This window comes from Oryzias latipes, chromosome 11, assembly GCF_002234675.1.
Source record: "Oryzias latipes chromosome 11, ASM223467v1".
Lineage (NCBI taxonomy): Eukaryota > Metazoa > Chordata > Actinopteri > Beloniformes > Adrianichthyidae > Oryzias > Oryzias latipes.
In genome coordinates, this window is record NC_019869.2 from 22,547,430 (window position 1) to 22,571,251 (window position 23,822).

The window sequence follows — 23,822 nt, forward strand, 5'->3', positions numbered from 1 at the left end:
CGACCCCCCCCCTCATTCCAAACCATTTGAACTCATTTCACATTCCTTCACTGTCAATTTGAGAATCAAGCCTTTGTGTATTGTCATTTGTTGTGTACAACAAATCCATAATCTATGAATAGCATCATTTAGCAGTTTAAAAAACAAAAAAACTCAATTTTTTAGTTTTTAATCTACAATGCATATGTATTTTATGAGTGGACTACACATGTACTACTTACTGTATTTTCTGCACTACTGTTCTTTCGGCATAACCCTTCAGGCAGTGAGGGTGGTTTTGTCAGAGTTTTTTTACGCCGGATGCCCTTCCTGACAAACTCCCTGTATTTTATCAGGGCTGGGGACCCAGCCCCCAAAGGACCCACACTGGATAAACCCTGATTTTCCATGCCCCTCCTGCACTTAACTACAGTGCCCCCTATAATGCGGAGTGCCTTATGTGTGGATCAATCCCGCTGCAAACAAGGTTTCCATCGGCGGTTTCCCCGGCCGGTTGGCTGCCTCGGTCCCGTCGAGGCCTGACCAGAGCTCTTCTAGGGCCGGCGTTTGGGGGTGGGGGCCTGGGCTTGCTCCGGGGGGGGCCGGCGCTTTCTGGCTCCCCTCTCTCTGTGTGGGGGTGGTGGTGCTGGGCCTGGGGTGTCTGCGCCTCCGGGGGTGGGGCCCCGGGGCTGGGTGGGCCTGGCCCCCTTGCTGGGGGGGGGGGCGGGGGACGGCTGTTTGACCACCGGGGGACAGTCTATCATCTGTCCCCAACTTACCCCCTTCCTCATATAACCTCATAATAGGGTGAGGGGGTGGGGGGCTTAGCCTGCGATGAGCCTTGGGGGGGGGGGTTTACTAGGCAGTGACCCCCCTCCTGTGGTTGCCGTATGGAGTGGGCCCCCCCTCTTTCGGTTTTATTTGCACCTTAGACATGTAGGGCCCTTGGTAGGGGGGGTGCTTGGACATCACTGCCAGCAAGCAGCGGATGTCCTCCTAGCACCCTACCCGCCAATTTTAACCGCACCTTAGACATTTAGGGCCCCTTGGTGGGGAGGGTGAGGGGACGTCACTGTGAGTAATCAGGAGACGTCCCCTTAGTGCCCTACCCGCCAATTTTAACCGCACCCCCCTTAGTACACACACCCCTCCCCCCTCAATATATACATCCCAACATAAACACACACACATGCACACACACACTCTCTCAAACACACATACACGCACACACATTTTGCAAGGAAGGTGGGACCTAGGACCATCTGTCCCCTGCCTCTTCCCTGGTGGGGGGTACGGGCCCCTTTGCAACGGCGGCTGTGTCCCCGGGGTGCTGGCTTCCTGGGCCCGGCGGTGCTCTCTCCGCGCGGTGGGGGGGTTCACATTACATCTGAGCCGGGGGTGTTCGTGTCCCTGGGGGGTGGGTTCTGGTCCTTGCTCCTGAGTGCTGGGCCCCGCCAAATTTCCAACTGTGGCCGAGCCTGGTCGGGCCATATTTACAACACCCCTTGTGGGCCCTCTTTTTTCCCCGGGGTTCCCCCCTCCTGGGCGGGGGCGGCGGGCCCCTGCCTCGCTCCTCCCTGGACCAACCGTTGGCCGGGCGGATGGCTGCCTGGAGTGCGGAGTGGGTCTCCCTTGGGGGGTCCTGGCCCGTACCTGGGGTTGGGGCGGGGGGATGCCCGGAACTCCTGGGTGGTGGTGGGGTGCTCGTCTGGGGCTGTGGGCGTCCTTCTCCGGTGGGGCCCTGCGTTGGGTTCTCCCGGCGCGGCGGGGGGGCTGCTCTCCTGGTTGGGCTGGGGCGGCGCCCTCTTTCCCTCCGTGCCTCCCTGCTCTCTGGCTCTGGGGGCCTTGCGGCGGCCCTGCTGGCCCTGGCCTGGGTGGCGGGCTTGGTCGCCCGGGCGGCGGTTGTTCCCTGCCGGTTCCCGTGTGGTGTTGGGGGGAATCCGGCTGCCGCTGCTGGTGCGGTGGGGGTCTTGGGGTGGGGATGGCTGGGCACTCTCCCTCCTTCTTTTCACGTTCCACCATCCATTTTAGAAGAACATAAACACTCACCTGAGCACAGGTGTCAGCTCAACAGACTGAATGACTGAAATATTTCACACTAGTTGGTTTTAAGGCATAAGTATGCGTGTGAACACTATCTGTTTTGTGTACATGTCGACAGGTGGACATTTTTGCAACTAACAGGTGTGTTTATAACATTTGAGTGTGTGTGTGGACAGGCTCCGCCCTTTTTTTTTTTGTTTTTTTTTTTTACATTTGAACCTTACCATAATGATTAACAACCAGTAAACTTGTTGCTTTATGCTGCTTCATGGTCTTATCCCCCTTCCCCTCCTATTATCACCCCCTACCCCCCCTCTCTCTAACGTCCCTCTTTCTTCTTCCCCTCTTTCCTTTTCCGTCCGGTCCAACACCAAAGATTTTCAGACATGTTTGAAATTAATAAAGTTTGGCCTCAATTACAAAAGGGGTTTATTCAGACATAACTTTGGTTTGTCTGAAGATTAATAACCCCTCTTGTTAAAGTAAAATATGTCCAACCCAAGAGGCCCTCAGCTCTCATCTGTCTGCCTAGCTGTTGGACAGGACAAGTTAAAAAAAAAAAAAAAAACAAAAAAAAAAACAAGGTTGGGTGTTATTGTAACGCGGCTAACATGTAGAGGTACGAGGACTGTGTTTTTTTGTTTTTTTTTTGGTGTTACTAACCAGTTGGGAGTTACAGACGTTGTGAATATGGTCATGCGGCTGAGGCGTCTAACATGGCTGACCTGTAGTGTGTTGCTATCAAGTTTTAGAGTCACTGTGAATAGAATTTATAAAGTCTGACTGACTGACTTATCTCTGACTCTTTTGTTTCGCTTATAGCACCTTTTAGTTCTTGTGCCTTCTACAAGACAAAAGTTCCAACGTAGACCAATCATTGATGATCATCCAGTGTGCCCTATTGTACGGTAAACATAGAACTAAGTTTAAGAAGTTTGAGTTGGTCAACTCACTGAAGAGTGTTTCCAGTTAATTTGATTATGTCTGTTTGACTGACAGGAAATGGAGAAAAAGGTCACATCTTATTTTGGTTCAGTTTGACCATAGAGTAAAAAAAACATGAAGAGGAAACGTTGTCATTGCAAATTATGTCATCACCTTGTGTCACTTTTCACAACGATTGGGGCGATTACCTTCTGATGGCCTTGCAATTTATGCAACTCAAGAGAATAGAAAACGCCCAGTCAGGGTTCTCTTCATTTTCAGGTGGACTTGAGTTTGTTCAGTCTTCATTAGCATTTAGTTGAGTTTTCATTTCCATCAAATGAAACTGAGATTATAAAGTCCTTCGTGGACCAAACAGCTCAGTGTGAAGACATCCCAAAAGAGCAAAAGGCAATGTTCTGTATACAAAAACGGGAATTCAAAAAGTTGGAAATGGAGACATAAAAATAAGGTCTACAACCTGCTTTTTTGTAACCTAAAGTCCCACTCCGATCATCATTTTATCTATTGTAAAAGCCTTCCTGTTGGCCTTTCAATTCTGATTATGCTGTTTTTGGCCAAAATACCTGTGTTGTTTTCTAGGACATATTGTTTCTGCAGAGCAGCAGGAGTTTATCACAAAGTCACTACAAAGTAAGGCTGCCCTGACTTCCTGTCACCCACCTGTTTACGCACTCCAGCTATCTTAGAGCCCCTCACACCCCCCCACCCAACATTATCGATGCAACAAAAATGGCGAGCGATGTTGGAGCCAGATTCCAGCTCAGACGAGGAAAACAAAGACGCACATGGATCTATTCGTCTGCAAGCGGATGCATCGGAATGGTCGAAAGCAGGGAGACAGCGCATTTTCTACAAAACAAATGTGATCTTTTTCAAACCTGGTTTACCACAGTTTGAATAAAGAAATACTCAGTTACATCACTAGTGTCCCCCATCATGAGAAAAAAGTGCCACAAGAACATGTTTCAAATAACAAAAACACTATTTTTATTGGACTGGGTCTTCAATAGGAAACATGATATCAGTGATACTCGAGCAAGTATAAGATGAGGGGTTAAAACAAAAAAAGTAACATGTATTCGACCGATCAGATGTGTTTATGACTAACAAACCGCCGTAAATGTTTCATTTTTGGTGGACCAAGTCAAACCAATACTATCAGTGCTGCTCTTTCCTTCGCTCTTCTCTGCCTCTCTTCCTTCATCACAGTTCTCACTTCTTCCTCCTCCCTTACTCTGTCTGCTAAAATCTTCTCTTTCTTTTCACCCCCCCCCTTCCCATTCCCTGCAGTGTCCCCCCCCCCCCCCCTCTCCTTCTGCTCTACCATCATCACAACATCTGATTAACATATGTCTGGGCTTCACTCCCTGTCAGCTTGCAGGCATCTGCACACATGCAAACCAACACACACACACACACACGCGCGTTCGCTCAATGTCAAGTTCAGGAGCATAGCAGACCAAAAAAAAAAGCTCCAAATTTCCCTGATCCCTCTTTTAACTGCATTTATATCCCTCTCAGAGAGTGCGGTTGTGCGTTGGCTCACAGCAGAGAAGATGAGAGACAAAGCGTCTCCACATTACTGAAAGACAACAAACCTCATTTTCCCTGCTGAGCTGCTTAAAAATGCCAGTAAATGCCAGAGGAGGGTGAGAAACAAAAAGAACTACAGCGAGATAGATCAGAGCCAACCTGTGTGAGTGCTCAATGAACATCCGAAACAAGCTCCAATGAGGTTTTATGTCCCTAAAATTAAAGACTCCTACTTTCTTTAATGCAGATGATACCATGACAAATGTAGTTGATTTGATAAATAACAAGAACTTCACTAGGAATTCTCTATTTTAACAGCATCTATGTTCCAAGATCTGCCAGTGTGCTCTCCACCTGATAAGGATTTAAGACAGAATCAGAAACTCACTCCTCACATGTGTGAATGCAGGATCCTTAAGCCTCCTTTGAAATCATTTGTTCTCGTTCCAGTGTCCCAGATTGCCTGGAATCATCCCTCCTTCAGCATCTCATCCACAACAAAAAAACATGCAATAACAGCAACAGACATAGGCAACCGAACAAACACTTTCACAGAGTAGCTCGTCAAAGCGCATTATCCGACAGACAGTGACAAAAGCTTTTCCAAAACTCCACAGCAGAAAGGCGGAGGGTTGTTTGAATTGATCTACATTTTGTAACACTCATAATTGTGCCAGCTGCTTCCAATCCACCTTTGAAAAATGGAAACAAATGCACAGGAGATACAGACAACCCAGACATGGTGTTTGACGCTGTATGGGACCTAAATGGAGCTGAGTTAAATAAGCATGTCTTTGTGTACAGAAAGCTTGAAGGCGCATCAAACTGCATGCTTTATTCGAGAAGTTCTTCGTCTGCAAGGTGCAACATTGAGTCAATTTACAGGACACTAGAAGTTATTTGATTTCTAAAGTCATCAAGATAAGCCAACATCCATTATCTGATGATTGCAGTTTTCAGATAAATCAGATTAGCCCGTGATTTCTCACATATGGCTTTGAAAAGCTAACATCTTCATATTTATATGATTTATTTCTTACTTTTACATTTGTACGCATGTAAACGAAACAAACGAATGGTGTATACAAGGCAACCTGTTTCGTCCTTCTGGGTTACAAACTAAGAACGACAGGACATGTTCTATATTTTGCAGACATAAAGTGCTCCGGTCTGATCCTGTATTTTGAGCATCTCCGTTATAAAACAGAACCGTTAAACTGAACCGAACCGTGCCATTTTTGGGCTCCCGTTGGTTGTAGGTCCATAGAAAAAGGGAACGGACAAGTAAGGGTGGAGCTACTGTTGAAACACGCTGATTGGCTGAAGGTAATTGTGACAACAAAAAGAAAACTCCAAGAAAGTATTCCTCTTCACCGCCTGCAATATATTTTTTTCAAACAACATTAAATGACTTGTATCTGTGGATTAGGTGCTGGATGACATCCATTGTTTTTGTTAGCTTTATCCTGCATGCACTGTGACGGTTCAACTTTGAGTGGAAAGGCTCATCTGAACTGCCTGGACCATTCAAAACCAAACCAGACCGGACTGAACAACTCAGTGGAAACGAGGCTGTGAAAGTTCCCATGTTAGCAAAGCTCTGATTCGCCGCCATGTTTACGAAGAATGGATGCTCTATAGTTTTAAGAGTTATACTAAGTTGGAAATTTGGTAAACCAATTAGAAGATGGAGCAACCAGGATTTTCTGATGATTGCATTTCAGAAGTCAATTATTGCTTCAAACAGGGGCAGAGCTAAAACATTTTATATGGGGGAGTGCAGAAGAATTTGGAAGGGTGGCAAATGAGAACAGCAGAGTGGCAGACCATTACAAATGAAAGGATCAAAACATGTATCTCAAACTGTTTTACTACTGAGGCCAATAATTTAAGCGGCTCAAGATTTCATTTAAAACACTGCTTTTGTTACTTTTGCTTAAAGGAGCCAATAATGTTACTAATACTGACTGAAAAATTGGGAGGCAAAGCTTGTTGCTGCCCCCCACCCCGGCTCCGCCCCTGGCTCCAAGTCCCCCCCCCCCCCCTTTTGTAAAAGAACCATTTGTGGCATCACAAACAATCTGTCATGAGGCATCTGTCAGATCTCCCCCTCCAGCTCCTCTCCACTCTGCTCCTGATTTCACCAGCTGTCGTCACTCAGCTCATCAACCTCCTCTGCTCTTAAGGAGACTCAACTCAATCATTCAACGCCAGTTCGTTACCCCTTATGGTGACTATGCCTGGTCTAGTCTTATTCATGTTCATGTTAAAGTCAAGTCAAGTCTGCCTTGTATTAATTCTGCTGTCTAACCTCAGGAGAATCATCCCACGAGTGACGCCAGTTGGATCATCCATCAAGCTCTCTGAGAAGTAGAAGATCTCTTGGCTTATGCTGACCGCGCCTAACACCTCCAGCCACGCCACAGCCAAGCGCTCCAGCCACGCCACAGCCAAGCGCTCCAGCCACGCCACAGCCAAGCGCTCCAGCCACGCCACAGCCAAGCGCTCCAGCCACGCCACAGCCAAGCGCTCCAGCCACGCCACAGCCAAACGCTCCAGCCACGCCACAAGCCTCTGTCCTGTTCAGACCTCCGCCACCACAGAATTCAAAAGTTCCTGGAAAGAAATAAATCATTTCTTACCCGCCACTTACCTTTTGTATTTCTGGGTTCCAGCGCCTGGGTTCGCCACTCTCCGAGATTCATGACAGAACGAACTGGCCAAACTCCGGACCCAGCTGACCCAGACGGACTACGCTCTGCGGTAAATCAACAAGGCATCGCCCTGGATCGTCAAGCCGCCGCCCTGTCTCAAATAGCGTCCGTCCAACAGGAACTTTTTCGACACCTCGACAGCTTAACACAAACATTAATGGCTGTTACAGGGCAAATGGCTACCCCTGTAACTACAGCTACGCTTCCTGCTTCTAGCAACGTCTCCACATCCGCTTCCGCCTCGACTCCGGAAAATTTCCGTCTACAACCAGAGCCGTTCTTCGGCGAAGTCGAGGCATGTGGCGGTTTTCTGCTTCAGTGCCGACTTCTGTTCCTACAAGCTCCAAGGTATTACCACTCTGATCATAGCAAGATAACACTAATAATCAACTCTCTCCGTAACAAAGCATTACAATGGGCCCAGGCGTTCTTGGCGGTCAACCCGATTTCCCATCTGACCTTCGAACACTTCATCAATGAATTCCAGCTGGTTTTTGATCAGCCGAGGAGACAGGAGGAAGCCACTCGTAAACTCTTGGCCCTCAAGCAACGTAACCGGTCTGTCAGTGACCATATCATTGACTTTAGGATCTTAGCAGTGGAAGCAGGATGGTTGGATCCTGCGTTGCGAGGGGTATTTTACCAATCCCTGAGCGAAACTATTAAGGACCACCTATGTACCCAACCAGAGACTCGCACGTTTGAGGAGCTCGTCACCGCAGCTCTCCGTTCTGACACCCGTCTTAGGGAGCGACAACAGGAAAGGACTTCTCAGCCTTGCAAAAACCCTGTTAAGACATCTCAAGGTACGGCACAGCATCATTTTTCTATCTCATCACCTGAGCTCTCTTACAGTCGTCCGGACGAACCCATGCAGATCGGGCACTCCAAACTCTCTGCGGATGAACGGCAGAGACGTCAGGTTGAAGGTGCGTGCTTTTACTGTGGAGAATCAGGTCACCTAGTAAATCAATGCAATTTACGTCCAAACTCCAAAACTTCCCCGCTAGAAGACAGGCCGCGGGCGGGTGACTCCACTTCAAAAAACTTTCTCTTCATTCCTGTCAAGCTTAGCCATGCATCCAAAATCATTGAACTACAAGCCCTAATCGACTCTGGAGCCGAACAGAGCTTCATTGACCATAGCATTATCTCCAGTCTGTCTCTACCCACCGAAAAACTCCAAGCCCCGATTAAAACTGCTGGGTTAGGGGGTCAACATCTGTCCATTATCACGCATTGTACTGAACCTGTTCTGCTAATTTCTTCCGGCAATCACCGAGAATTCACCCGTTTTTTTGTCACCCACTCTCCGCAGAATCCAATAGTGTTGGGGTTTTCCTGGTTACAGCGCCACAACCCGCAGTTTGACTGGGTTCGGCATCGCCTCACTAATTGGAGTGAATTTTGCCTTGCTAACTGCTTACAGTCAGCCGTTCCGTCCGTTAAAGTATTCACCTCCAACACTCCTGAAATTATCGACCTTTCTAACGTCCCTGAATGCTACCATGATTTACGCTCTGTCTTTAGTAAATCTAAAGCCAGCTCGCTGCCTCCCCACAGGCCGTATGATTGTTCCATCAACCTATTGGATGGAGCTTCTCTTCCTAAGGGAAGGTTATTCAACCTCTCCGGTCCCGAGAAAGTAGCTATGGAGAGTTACATCCATGAAGCACTTTCTTCGGGACACATTCGCCCCTCGTCTTCTCCGGCTGGCGCCGGTTTTTTCTTTGTCCAAAAGAAAGACAAAACCCTGAGACCCTGCATTGACTACCGCGAACTCAACCAAATAACAATTAAAGACAAATACTCTCTTCCGCTCATTACCTCCGTTTTTGACTCCATTCAGGAAGCTCGCATATTCTCCAAACTTGACCTACGTAATGCTTACCATCTTGTTCGGGTCAAGGAAGGAGATGAATGGAAGACCGCGTTCAAAACTCCCCTCGGTCACTATGAATACTTGGTCATGCCATTTGGTCTTACTAACGCCCCCGCTGTTTTTCAGCGTCTGGTCAACGACGTCCTTAGAGACTTCATCAACCGTTTCGTATTTGTGTACCTCGACGATATTCTCATTTATTCCAGAGACCCCATTCAACATCAAAATCAGGTTCGTCAGGTGCTTCAACGTTTGTCCGAGAATCAGCTGTTTGTCAAAGCCGAGAAGTGTCAATTTCACACTTCTATTATCCCTTTTCTCGGTTATATTTTTGAGGCTGGTTGCATACGTCCCGATCCTGCCAAGATCGAGGCCGTCTCTCAGTGGGAACCTCCTACTTCCCGTAAAAAGTTGCAACAGTTTCTTGGTTTCGCTAACTTTTACCGTCGTTTTATTAGGAACTATAGTGCTATCGCTGCGCCACTCACCCAGCTTACATCCACCACTAGGTCCTACCAATGGAACACCACAGCCCAAAAAGCCTTCGACTCCCTCAAAAGGCTCTTCGTGACAGCTCCCATTCTTATCCAACCTGATCCTATGAGACAATTTGTGGTCGAGGTTGATGCTTCAGACACTGGTGTTGGGGCCGTTCTCTCTCAACGAGAAGAGAAGTCTGGCAAGCTCAAGCCTTGTGCATTCTTTTCAAAAAAACTCTCATCTGCCGAGCGGAATTACGATGTGGGGAATCGAGAACTTCTTGCAATTAAATTGGCTATAGAAGAGTGGCGTCACTGGCTGGAGGGAGCGGTTCAACCCTTCATCGTCTGGACAGACCACAAAAATCTTGCATACCTTCGTTCCGCAAAAAGGCTCAACTCACGCCAAGCACGCTGGTGTCTATTCTTCGACCGTTTCAATTTTTCCATAACCTACAGGCCAGGCAGTCGCAACGCCAAACCTGACGCCCTATCCCGGAAATACTGCGCTTCTGACAATCTAGACACCAACTCGACCAACATCATCCCAGACTCCTGCATTATTGGTAATCTCACTTGGGACATCGAGACCAAGGTGATGCAGGCCCAAGGTGAGGAACCCGACCACCCTGATCCTCCCAATGGTACCCTGTATGTCCCTCTTTCTCTAAGATCTGAAGCCATAACCTGGGCACACGCCTCACGCATCGCCTGTCACGGTGGCATAGCCAGAACCCTCAGTCTTCTCCGCAGACGTTTCTTCTGGCCGGCCATGGGCAAGGATGTCAAGGAGTATGTAGCCGCCTGTCCCACCTGCGCTCGCTCCAAATCATCCAATTCTCCGCCTTCTGGACTGCTCCATCCTCTGTCAACTCCCAGCCGCCCTTGGTCCCATATTGCTGTGGACTTCGTTACCGGTCTGCCTCTCTCCCAGGGTAACTCCGTCATACTCACCGTTATTGACAGATTCTCCAAGTTTGTTCATTTCATCCCTCTACCACGGTTGCCCACTGCCTCTGAGACCGCCGATGTCCTGGTCCACAATGTTTTTCGTCACCACGGCATCCCAGCTGACATAGTATCAGACCGTGGGCCCCAATTTGTGTCACAAGTCTGGAAGACCTTCTGTTCAGCCTTGGGTGCCACGGTCAGCCTCACCTCTGGGTACCACCCTCAGTCAAATGGTCAAGCGGAGCGGGTCAACCAAGAGCTGGAGACTTCTCTCCGTTGCCTGGCGGATAGGAATTCCACGGACTGGTCCAAGTATCTGGTGTGGGTCGAGTATGCACACAATACGCATCCCTCTTCTGCTACAGGTCTGTCTCCGTTTGAGGCCGCCCTCGGGTACCCACCACCACTGTTCCCCTCACAAGAACTGGACTTGGCAGTACCCTCGGTTCAGGACCATCTGCGCAGGTGCCAGACCATTTGGCATCAAACCAGGGCTGCACTCCTGCGCACCAGGGAGAGCAACTGCCGTTCTGCCAACCGTCGCAGGGTGGTGGGACCCACCTATCAGCCAGGTCAGAGGGTTTGGTTGTCCTCGCGGAACATTCCTATCCAGGCCACGTCACGCAAGCTCGCCCCCCGTTACATTGGACCTTACACTATTGAAAAAGTCATTAATCCCTCCTGTGTCCGTCTTCAGCTTCCTGCGGCCCTCAAGGTTCATCCATCATTCCACGTGTCACAGATCAAGCCTGTTTTGGACAGCGCGCTTTGCCCGCCTTCCGCTTCCCCTCCGCCCGCCCGGGTCATCGACGGGGCTCCCGCCTACACGGCCAGCAGGGTTTTGGACGTCCGACGCCGGGGTCGTGGCCACCAGTTCCTGGTGGATTGGGAGGGTTACGGTCCGGAGGAACGCTCCTGGGTCTCCCGTTCCCTTATACTGGACCGTACCCTCATTGAGGATTTTTATCGTGCCCACCCGGATCGGTGTCCTGGACCGCCTGGAGGCGGTCGTTGAGGGGGGGGTACTGTCATGAGGCATCTGTCAGATCTCCCCCTCCAGCTCCTCTCCACTCTGCTCCTGATTTCACCAGCTGTCGTCACTCAGCTCATCAACCTCCTCTGCTCTTAAGGAGACTCAACTCAATCATTCAACGCCAGTTCGTTACCCCTTATGGTGACTATGCCTGGTCTAGTCTTATTCATGTTCATGTTAAAGTCAAGTCAAGTCTGCCTTGTATTAATTCTGCTGTCTAACCTCAGGAGAATCATCCCACGAGTGACGCCAGTTGGATCATCCATCAAGCTCTCTGAGAAGTAGAAGATCTCTTGGCTTATGCTGACCGCGCCTAACACCTCCAGCCACGCCACAGCCAAGCGCTCCAGCCACGCCACAGCCAAGCGCTCCAGCCACGCCACAGCCAAGCGCTCCAGCCACGCCACAGCCAAGCGCTCCAGCCACGCCACAGCCAAGCGCTCCAGCCACGCCACAGCCAAACGCTCCAGCCACGCCACAAGCCTCTGTCCTGTTCAGACCTCCGCCACCACAGAATTCAAAAGTTCCTGGAAAGAAATAAATCATTTCTTACCCGCCACTTACCTTTTGTATTTCTGGGTTCCAGCGCCTGGGTTCGCCACTCTCCGAGATTCATGACACAATCCCTTTCTGTTTATGACCCACAAACACCCCCACCCCTCTCCACTGGCACTATAACACCCCCTCTCAAAGCATTGGTTAGCATATGTGCTCAAATTGAAATTGGACAAATAAAAAAGCCCTCTTCACATAATTCACAGAATGACCACACAACGCTGCTGAGAAAACAGCGTTTTATTAGAGAATGGACCTCAGTGCCGTGACAGTGGGTTGCTTTGTGCAAGATGAAGCTGTCATGAGTGTATTATCCTGAGTGTGGGTGATGGAGAAGAATGAGAGTGACTTTTTGGATGGAAGACTTGACTCGGTCAGGGAGGTGCACTTGAGCAGCATGGGCAGTGGAATGAAAAACACACACACTAACACTAAATGTTCCCCCCCGTCTCCCTAACACACACACCAAACAACCACTGACCGCTCTGTGTGTCTTCTTTAAAATAGCATCGAAGCTTAAAAACCATAGCCACAAACCTAGACGAGTCTGCACCCTTTTCTCTGCCCTCCCGCACAATAACCTTTGCATGTCTATGATTTTGGGTTCACACTCCAGTGGAGACCATTAGTGAGCCGCTACCAAACAGGCTGGAAAGAAAATAGTCTGTGAGAAACACAGACTAAAAGGCAAAAGGATGAGGAGAAAAAAACCCAGAATGTAGAGCAGAATTAAGTGAAGACATTAGCCAGAAAGAAGCACTCAATGTGCAGACGCACAGACGGGAAGAGACATGAGAAGATATTGTGGCAGCGCCACATTACACTGAGAAAAGGGAACATCAGGGCAAACCTCAGTGCTCTTCCTTCCTGTGACCATCTGACGATGGCCTCAGCTTCAGTGCAACCTGATGCAACTCCCCAGAAACAGTCTGAGGATTGCATTTCAAACGGCGTACTCCATTCATGGAACAGAAAAGAAGGGGTGGAGGTTGTGAAGGCAATCCAAAAAGTGTCAGGCGGGTAGTGTTCTCCAACGAGCTTCAGCTGTTCATAGAAGTTAATTATACTATTTTCTACACTATAAGGGACACTTAAAAGCTACTATTTTGTTCAAAAAAAGGACAGTGCACCTTATTTATAGATTATTTATGGATTCATTGTGGATGGACTTAACGATTTCGAAGCAATTTTGAGAGGAATGGAGTTGGAGCTCTTTCAAAATGTTTGGTTGGGTGTCATTGTGAATGAGCTAACGTAGCAGTGCCGGATTGTGTTTTTTTAAAGTTGCTAACGTGTAGCATGTGACAAGTTCAAGACACTTTTGTCTCGCCTAATGCACCTTATATTTTGGTGTGGCCTATTTATGACATCAATTCAAAAATACAGTATATGTATGCTGGGGTCCCAAAAACCTGCAATAGCAGCAAGATGGCTTAAGAGACTCCACTGGGTTCCACTACAGCATCTTAATGATACGTGTCTGTGACCGTGCAGAAATGGTTCCATGTAAACAATGATCAGGAGTAAAATCTCTAACTTTAATGAGTTGATTGGAAAAGAAAAAAAGCCAAAAATCTGCAGAAAAATATGGGGAGTGAAAGTGAGTGTTGCTGAAAAGGGGCAATAGGCAGAGTTTGAGAAAAAAAAAAAAAAAGGCTAGCAAGACACTCCCTGCGTGTGCTGATGGTCCCCAGCCATCTGGACACTTTCCCTCCCTCCACCCCCCTGCTTTTCCTCTCCCGCTTTCTGCCGACTGGTGTTCTATTCATGGTGGACTCATTTCACCTTTCAGCATGCTACGCCCGCTCGCAACAATACATGCTAATGAGGTAGAACAAATGACTTCTTTTCTCCTCTGGGTGCATGCATGTGCCTTTGGTGTGTGCATGCGTGTGTGAGACAGAGAGAGCGTGCATCGGTTGTTAAGTTCCTCCATTCCCAGCTTCCAAAGAAATGCCTAACTGTCATAGAAGTTGCTGCGTTCGAATGGTTTTCCTTTCCTTGCATGATGTCACTTTACCAGGAAGTTGCTATAAAACACACACATAGTAAAAATGATGAAGAAAAGAAACTTTATCTCATGGAGTGCACAACTACAATTGGATCCCAAAGATCAACAACAGTAGTAGCAAATGGCCACAACCCTGTTTCATCATAAAACCTCGCACCAGTCGTCATCTACGTACGCAGCGCTGACCGACTTGGCCCAGACCTAATCAGATGGGCTTTGTGATGACAAAGTAAGCAAGAGACAGGGGATAGGTGCGAGGGGTGCAGACGTTCACAGCTCCCCGAAACGTGGATGACAGGAAATGAATGGAGTGCCTGATTTGTCAGAACTGTGCACAAGATACCAAATCTGACATTAGCAAGAGAAGTGGTGACAGGTAGACCAAAAAAACAAAACTAAACAAAAAAATATGAGGAGAGAGCCAGGATGCCGAAAACACCAAGGAGTAATTCAGACGTCAGGAGAGAGAAAAGGAACGGATGACAAAGAGGAAAGCGTGCAGCAGAACAGTTGGAGTTTGTCTGGGCATCTCCGGAGAAAGATCCTCAGCTTTCTCTGTGTCAGTAGGTGGCGCTAGTGATACATCTGTACTTGTGCCAACTCTTTTTCTCCCCCCTAACACTCCTCTTTTTTTGGTGAATCACAGTGACAATCTGGCTTGGCAGTCACAATGAAGCAATGGCAGACACCAGAGTAGCACCCTGCAGTGGGCAGAGCACGACGCTGGTGGGGTGAAGATGACGGTCGTGCATGAAGTGGCGTCAAGCATTTTGTTCAGGTTTTCATCCGAGAAGTGATCATCTATATTGAAATCACTTCACTTCGCTTCACGCTATTGTTGAATGAGACAATTGTGTTTATGAAAGCTGGATGTTGCCACTGAGTGACTAGCTACTATGCAACATCTTCTCACCCATGATTATGTCTGTTTTTCTCAAACAAAATGCAGAACTCTATCATTCCCTTGCTTTCTGCATTTTAAAAACTTGTCATTTTTTTTCTGCAGCAGTTTGGGAACAAACTGCCTTATTAAGTAATTTTACCAACCGATGCATCCAATTACTCTACCCAGCTCCCATCATCAAAACCTCAAAACCAGGGAAAGCAACTTTCCACGAGAATATCCCTGGGATAAGTCTAATGCAGGACTAATGGAAGTGGTGCCGCAGTTCCTTTAACTAGCACAGCAACAGGAACCAGCCCGTTCCCGGCTTTCCTCCCCGCCTCCGGGCTCAGGACCCAGCCCAACTTAGGACACAATGGGCCTGTAGAATGAGAGGAACCGATGGCCATCCAGAGATAGCCCCGCACGCCAGGAACCAGAAGGGGAACCAGAAGGAACCAAAGAGGAGGGAGGGGGAAAGGATGGGATGGGAGAGGATGGGAACCCAGTCAGCAGGGGAGAAGAGGGCGGGGACAATCAGAGGATAAGGGTCAGGTCTTGTGCAACATATATGATGTTTACTTGCGTGGAGAAGAGCTATTTCGGCAAAACGCTGTCAATTACACTGCAGGGAGATACACTAACATAAACAACTGGGATCTCTAGAATTCCTCTACCTCCTCTGCCATTTGATTCCCAATGGCTTATGGGTAATGAAGAAAAATAAAGATCATGGGGATGGAAGTGATACGCAGGGTGCAGTCACAGAGGAGGGAAGAGGGGCCAAAAGTCAAATTGACCGTGACACCAGTGTCCTTGGTTTTGACCCTTTTTGTCCTGCCTCTTGCCCCGGGTAAGTTGACCGTCCTATCTGGCTTCCTCAGAAACTGCCCGGAGCATCGAACAGTGAGTTAGTTAGCCAAGGAGGCAAACTGTGAGAGCAAGAAACCACTCCTGTTTCCCTCAGACCAGACCTGCTCCTGGCTCTATTTTGAGTGCCTCCGGTTAAACTCACACACTATCAGGCCTGCTGTTTCCATGCCAACAAGAACAGAGATGGCATCAAAGGCAGGGCGTGGGCAAACATACGAGCATGTACATGATATTGTACACATGGATTTGTCCATTGGAGAAGATGATGCATGTTCTTTAAATTGTGAAGATAATTTTTAAAGAACGTCGATGGAATTCATGGATATTCTGCCTTAAAGATTGAACACTTGGAACAGAGTTTGGTCATGGAGGCAGTGGATCTCACATAAGTGGTGAAGGAGGGTGGTCACAGCAGACAGAAAAAACCTAAAACCAAAACTCTACAAATGTCTTTGCTGCAGAGCTGCGGTTGAAACTTGATACAAACAGGAAATCTTCCAGAAGACTGACAGAATCCACTCAATTTAAAATAAAATCAAGATAAAGTAAAATAAAACATCAAAATAAAACACCAATTCTACGCTTTTTAAAGACCCACTCCGATTTTTCCCCCAACTATTTTCAAAGCGTTCCCAATGGCCTTTTGATTATGATTAAAGGACAGTGTTGACACAGAGTAAGCCTGCCCCTACTTCCCGTCATCCACCTGTGTAGACTCTTTTACAGCCCCTCACACCTCCAAACTAACAACAAAACTGACCGGCAGCTATCCAGCTGTTCAGTTTAAATTCAGATTCCAGCTCAGACGAGGAAAACAAAGACGTACATGGATCTATTCGTCTGCAAGCGGATGTATCAGAATGGAGCAGAGCAGGGAAGTTGTAGCCTGCCATAGTAGCTTCTACGTCACAAACCACAAGGTTTTTCCAACGTTATATTTTTCATCTGCTCCTGATTCACAACAATTTGGATAAAGAAATACTAACAGATACAATTTTAAGCTTACTTTTCTTTATACATGTTGTGAGAGAAATGCTATAAGAACATGTTAAAAAAAAACAAAACCAGGATTTTCTTTGGAGTGTGTCGTTAATCCAAATTTTTGATAAGCAAGTACAGCTAAACAGACATTTGTCAGACAAGTCACCGCTTTGAAACTAGGCACCCCACCTTAGCTTCTCGTCACAATTGCATCCTTTACATTCTAGTTTTAAGATGATCATGAGGTTCTTTGCAGCAACAGTCAGGAGAGGAGCACAAGAAATATTCTCAATAGAAGCAACTTAAACTTTCTCTTCTAACACGCCAACACTTACAGTAACATACTAGATCTGTGCAAATATGCTGTGTAAAAGTCAACTGTGTTAACCTTTTTTATCAATTGGTTTATAAAATACTTCAAAAAACTGTTGAATAGATTTTTTACAAGTCAGTTGCTTTTTTATTTTTTATAACTGAGGTCAGTCAGTTACTTGTTTTTGGACGAATAAAGTACACGAAGATTTTAGATAGGTTAGAGGAAGGCAAAATAAAATAAAAAGCATTATCTTTGATGGATTTATTGTTTAAGAAAAAACAATTTTGTACTACTAATCTTTGTTTAATGATTTGTAATAATGAACCTTTTGACAAAAGCTGGTTAAATATAGGTAGAGCTGTTGCATGTAATTTTTCCGGCCACGCTAAACGCTTTCTGCCCAGAAATTGTTTACAGGCTGGATCTCTGAGAGCTCGAGCTTTTCTCAGAGCCCTGCAATTAGCAACTCACGAGTTTCTTTCAACGTAAATGAGATATTTCTCCCTCCCCGCCTCGGTTGTCTGTCTCAAATCTCCATCCTTCCAGCTTGGCTGCCAGAATCTGCGGCTTCTGGCATCAGGTCACCTCCAGTTCACTTCAGAGCTTTTCTCTTTTTCTCCCTTTTCTCTATTTTTGGGGTCGGGTTCCTCCAGTTGGCAAAAGCTAACGGGCTGACATCAGGGCCACAAACACTCATACCTCACTTTCACTGGGTAATAATTAGAATCAGAGTCTATTGATTCACTGGATCACTTCCAACTTCAAACACACCCCAATTTATAAGGAAATAGGTTTGGTTTACATAAAAAAGGGGAACTATTGAAAACTTCTATAACAAAAAGTTCATGTTTAGTCCCTGAGACTTGACCAGAATTTCACATTCATTCCCTGATTGATTTTTTTTCCCATGCCTCCATCTTCCATTTGTCTTTGATACCCTTGTAACCTTTTTTCTCTCTCTTTTAATCTCCCCGTCTGCTCCCCAAGTCCCCTGTGTTAATCACAATCTAATCCTCAGCGATCAATTCCCCATGAAGACGCCACCCAACACTAATAACCCACACATGTTCAGCCAAACAGAGGTCCATGAAGGGGCCAAAACACACCATCATGCTGGATCGGACGCTGAAAAAACTCTTTCAGTTGACAAGAATGTCTCATATGATTACAGCCTTTTTAAACGTTTAGTGAAAAAAACTGTTTATAAGCTTAATAAACGACCGCGTGTTGAAATGGTGAATGAATGGGAAATCCCAGAGATACATGTGTCCTCCTCCCTCAATCAGCGAGTGACTGGGTTTGTTGTTGGGCTACGGGGCGATGCCCGGGGCGCTGCACCACTAATGCATTAGTCTCTTTAGCGGTTCAGGGCATCTGTCATGAGTCGCTACATGTTTTTGTATCACTGCATCTTGCAGCCTCGGGCAAAATGGCATAGAAGCGCCGTTTTTTTTTAGCTAAATATAGCAAGCCGGGTTGTAGAAATGTTGCGTTCTGATAAAAAAAAAAAAAAAATATTTGCAGAAGCAGACACTTTGGGGAAGTGGCAACAGTGTTGCACGCTGTGGCTCTAACATGCAGTTGACAGCTCTTCAAGGCTGTGTTGTGTTATGTAAGCAAGACCGATTGAACATAGTTGCCTAAATAGTGCTGCTACTAGCTATTTTGATGCTCTAAATAAACCCCCTCTCAACCCAGCTCTTATAGCCACAGTGGAAAAAAAAATTCTGTCAAAAATGTAGAATTTTAAACAGGTAGCCTCGAGACGTACATGTCTTTGTTTTCAGTCCATCATCCGTTTTTGTGTCAGCATTGATGTTAAAACAGTAAGGCCCCTTTGACATGGCCTAAAGTAAGTAAGTAAATAGGATAAACATTGTAATGTACTTTTTTAAGTATTTTATAATTGGATTTCTTTTTTGATAGATGAAGTATCCATGAATAAATAAATGTCTCCTCTGCTGTCCTCATGTTGCAGCAGAAACTCTCCATCCCATCTCTCCCATACTTAAAAAAGCTTTTAATGACCAAGTAAATGTTATTTTTTTGCTTATTATTTTGGTAATACAACTTTTTTACTTTCAATTAATGGTGATCACAATTTACCAACATTGCCACCTTAAGTTAAAATCGAGAGCAGCGCATCTTAAATCAGCATTTCTAATTTTGAAGCTTTAAAGATCCACTCCAAAGAAAATGATTTTTCTCCCACTTTTTTTTAACATGTTCTTGTAGTATTTGATCCCTGATGAAATACATTTATAGAGACATCTAAGATTAAGCCTGTGTTTCTGAGTATTTCTTTATTCAAATTCTTATAAAACAGGAGCAGGCAAGAAAAAAGTTGGAGCTGGTTAATAACAGGTAAACAGTTGGAAAAAGCCTGATGGAGGGAGGTATGCACTACAAACAGGTCTAATAGACCACTAGATCCATATACGTCTTTGTTTTCCTCGTCTGAGTTGGAATCAGGCTCAAAACTGTACGGCTGGATAGCCCCAATATCGCTCGCCATTTTTGATTCACCGGTAAGGTTAGGTGGGAGGTGTGAGGGGCTGTAAGCTAGCGGGAGAGGTTGTACACAGATGGGTGATGGGAAATGGAGGTGTGTTAACTCCACTCCACCAGTTCTGCCAACAACTCAGAGGTGAATTTCTAATGAACTCATGCCGAACTGCAGAAACGATGTCCTACACAACGACACAATCAGGACAAAAACACCACTGGGATTGATTTTAAAATACATGAAAAGATGATCGGAGAGGGACTTTAACAAATTATGTCTCTGTAATACTTTGGAATCTTGAAGCACCAACTTTTTAACATGCTTACAACCCTTCTGAATTCCATCCAGTAACTCATAGATTTGTAAATAAAGCTGCACAAAGACATGGTGTCATTTAAATACACTGGCCTGAGTTGATCCCTGGCACTCAGTGTGGTGGGAGCAGCGGCGCCGGTGCAAGGAAAAGCTCAGCTCTGGTTCCAGCCCTTCAATAATCAGCTGCAGAAGATGTCACACCGACCCGTGGGCGCCTCGTTTTTTTGAAACACTGTTCGTCCAACCAGACGCCAGGCATCAAACGCTTCCTTGCACGACACACTGGAAGCATCCTTGGCACGCTTTCCTTCTAGGTTGACAAGGCTGCCATATGGCGCCGAGCTGCCAAGCTTTGTTTGTGAGCACGAGAGAAAGAGACCAATCTGCACAACTGCCATACGAGTCGCAGAGAGGGCGTTTTGTGCGAGATGATTGCATTTGCAAACACTGACGCTGGAGTTTCACCCCAACACACGAGCCCCCACACAGCTGGGAATTATTTTGTGCACAATTTAATACTGCCAAAAAGGAAATGGCAAATTAGGAGTCTCTTTGTGCAGCGAACGCGTGCAGCAAATGTTTGATGAGAATCAAATTCCTCCCGAGATGAAGTGTGGATCTCAGTACCATCTTCTGCCTAAGTTGTCCTTTAAATGCTGAAGAAGCTTCCTCTGACTAAAGTGCCCTCAGACTAACATGAAGGCAGCAATTTGTTCACTCTTAAGGGAGGCATAGAGCCTCAAACTCTTTGCAGATATGGAAAAAGTGTAAAGAGAACCAAAGAAAAAAGGTTTATCTTTGCCTCTTACAGAAAGTTATTGCATTTTCTGAATGGTATGACTTCTTAATGGGTAGCATATGTGGCCGTGTGCATACAGTGCAGTAGTTGAGGTTAAGCTAATAGCACAAGCAGAGGGGGAACTGGGAAGCCTTGGCGTATAAAGGATACTTGTTTCCTTGTTGCACTGAAAACCAGATGTTGATAAAGAGGCAAAAGGGGTGGAGGGAAAGGCAGATGTGCAAGAAATTACTATCTCTTGAGCCAAACGTCTCGAAACATCTGCAAACAAAATTCGGACCATACAGCGGAAGATGGATTTATGTTCTACCTCACAAGGATTTTCAGTACTCCGTGAGAGCCCCTCTCACCCACCTGGAGGTGCTGGCTCTCGGCGGCAGCAGGACTAAAGACCGACGCCGCAATCTGGAGCCGTTTAACTTTTGGAAAAAAGTCAGATTCTTCCGCAAATGGCTTCATTGGTCTGAGAAGACAAACACGGCTGCAGAAGCAATAAAACTTCAGAGGACCCGGCTGGATCTCGTCCACGCCGATCCGACGTTGTGAAGGCCAGCATGACAATGAACGTCAAGGACCACTGCTCTACAGACCCATGTGTACGGACATGATTCATGGGCTGTTTTTTTGAAGGCTGCTAATGCTCAGCTGAGTTGGCCATGTGGTTGGAGTGCGGAGCACATGGTTTGAATCGGGAACTTTCAATCCATAGGAGCAAACGGGGTCAAGAAAGTGTATCAGATGACAGTTGCATTTCAAAATCTGTCAAACATAAATGTTACATGGCTTTATGTGCATTTGTTCATAAATGTGCATGTTCTCATTTAATCTAAGCGTTCCCCAGTGGTCTTTTAATTAGGATTATGCCGTTTTTAGCCAAAATTAGGTAGATGCGTCAAAATGAAGCGGAGCAGGGGAAAAAAAAAAATACTCAGAGATGCAATTTTAAGCTTTTTTGTCTGTCCTAATGTCTGTCTTTCATGCCGCATAAACATGTTAAAACCACCAAAAACGCAATTTTCATCAGAGTGAGACTTTAAATTCTTTCAATCACACATTTTTTACTGAACTGCAGCAAGTTTCTTCTGTGATTTCAACGCAAAAGACATAATATTTATGAATCATCCAAAAAACTGTCCAATATTAATTTGCTTTGGAAAACATACTGGCATTAAAAAGAAAAAAACTATGTTGGAAGTGAATTCACACCTAGTGGGGTAGCTAAAAATGGATTTAAAGAGGAGGTCCATGTTGAGACACAATGCACTATAAGTTAAACAAAATGGGCCTTTTACTCTGCCCCATTTTGAGAAAATGGGACACCTCCTTTGATTTCTTTATGTAACCCCCACTGTCCCCTCTCCCACTCCACCTCGTATTCTTCGGAGCAATTTCTCAAATGGCCCTTTCTTGAAATAATTGACGCTCGGCGTTTACCGTTTGAGGCGTCTGCTGTCGGTTTGACAACAAAACAATCAGATGGGGGCGAGCGACTGTCATTCCATTGTCCCGTCCCTCTGTTTGTCTGTGACACTAAGTGACTACAGCTGGAAGCCCTCTTATCCTACAATAACCATCATGCAAGTCAAATTCAAGCAGAAAAAGAAAGAACCTCATTATTCCGCCGCGGTGGTTTGATTTTAACTAGAGGAAGAAACAATGATTTAATTGTGTCTGCTCATGGTAAATAAAGGACTGCTGGGATTCAGATACTGAATTGGAGTTAGCTACTGCTTTTTACGTTCACCTTTAGGGAAAGACACAAATAGGAGCGTGCCCATCTTTCAAGCAAATACAGACTCCCTCTTTTCTCCTGGATGTAACAGACTGTCAATACTCTGAGGGGGGAAAAAAACAAAACGGAGGGTCCACAGTCTGCAACTATTGATCCACACTTCTCCCTTTTCTCTCAATCCCTGTCTGCGGATCTTAAATTCCCTCCTTTTTTCAACGGTCTAGCCTTTTTACTGTGCCCATATGTCAAAATTAATGAGCGAGCTCAAGCTTGTGGGCTGAGAAGAGGGTTGCCATTTAAAAAAGACAGACAGATAAACAAGAAATGTTCTGAAATGTTTTGATGGGGAAACCTTAGTCACGGTGATTAAAATGCTAAAGCACGATGAACGGAGGTGAGCCCCCCCCATCTCCTTTCTTCCTTCAACATGCTTTCTCTTTGTGTCTGCCTTTGTCAGTTCTTCTGCTTTTCTGTTTCGCACTCCTCCACCTCTAAGGTGCAAACCAGACAAAAGGAACTTCTAAGATCGGGTTTTGTGGAGTGGTAGCAGCAGGCAAGTATGGGTATGTCCATTTTTCAAGGTCCTAATTGCCCTCATTCGAAAAGGTTCTATCTATCCAACCTGCGTTTGTGTGTCCTCTGCTTCAACCTCTACTGCAGTTGCAGATTCCTTAAAAACTAAAGACATTAGAGATTACACACACACCCACACACATCTTATCCTTTTCTTTTCTAAAGCTGAAAAAGAAAATGTTTAAACTCATGCTGCCACGCAAATAGACTCCCCTGTTCGCCCCCGGTTCCCGAATTCCTCTCCTTCCCGACGTCTAATCTTTAAATGCAAATTGGGTGACAGGTGAATATCGAGGAGGTGAGCGATAACGGCTAACATCTTCACTCGGGCGCATTATCGCCGCTCCACATCACAACCAGGCGCCTATTCAATATCATTACCTTTGGCAGAATGCAGGGAGAAACACACTTGTGTGTCCTTTTGTATTCATGAGGCATACTGTATGAACACCTGCATGTGTGCTCACACACACACACACAAACAGACACACACTTCCAGAAGCTTATCTTCTTGAATACGAAAAGGAGGGGGGGGGGGGGGGGGGGGGGGGGGGCTTGTCAGGATGGCACATTGTATGGATGCATGTTAGTGTGCCGGTGTGCATGTGTGTGTGTGTGAGGACGGCAATGTGCATTAGGGCGATTACAATATCAGCCAACTCCAGATGGAGGCAGGAAAATAAACAGAGGATGAGAGCGAGCGAGCTTGGGGACAG

The 23,822-nt window shown here is 46.2% G+C and overlaps 1 protein-coding gene and 1 long non-coding RNA gene across 6 annotated transcripts in view; one reads left to right on the forward strand and one right to left on the reverse strand.

The window, feature by feature from the left end:
* The window catches only part of runx1t1 (RUNX1 translocation partner 1), a 69,590-nt gene that overhangs the window by 40,762 nt on the left and 5,006 nt on the right, over positions 1-23,822 (reverse strand). The gene's annotated exons all lie outside the window — the stretch shown is intronic.
* On the forward strand, positions 364-2,817 carry LOC111948210. Its single transcript, XR_002874172.1, has 2 exons — positions 364-466; positions 2,607-2,817. It is a non-coding gene; the product is annotated as an uncharacterized LOC111948210 (long non-coding RNA).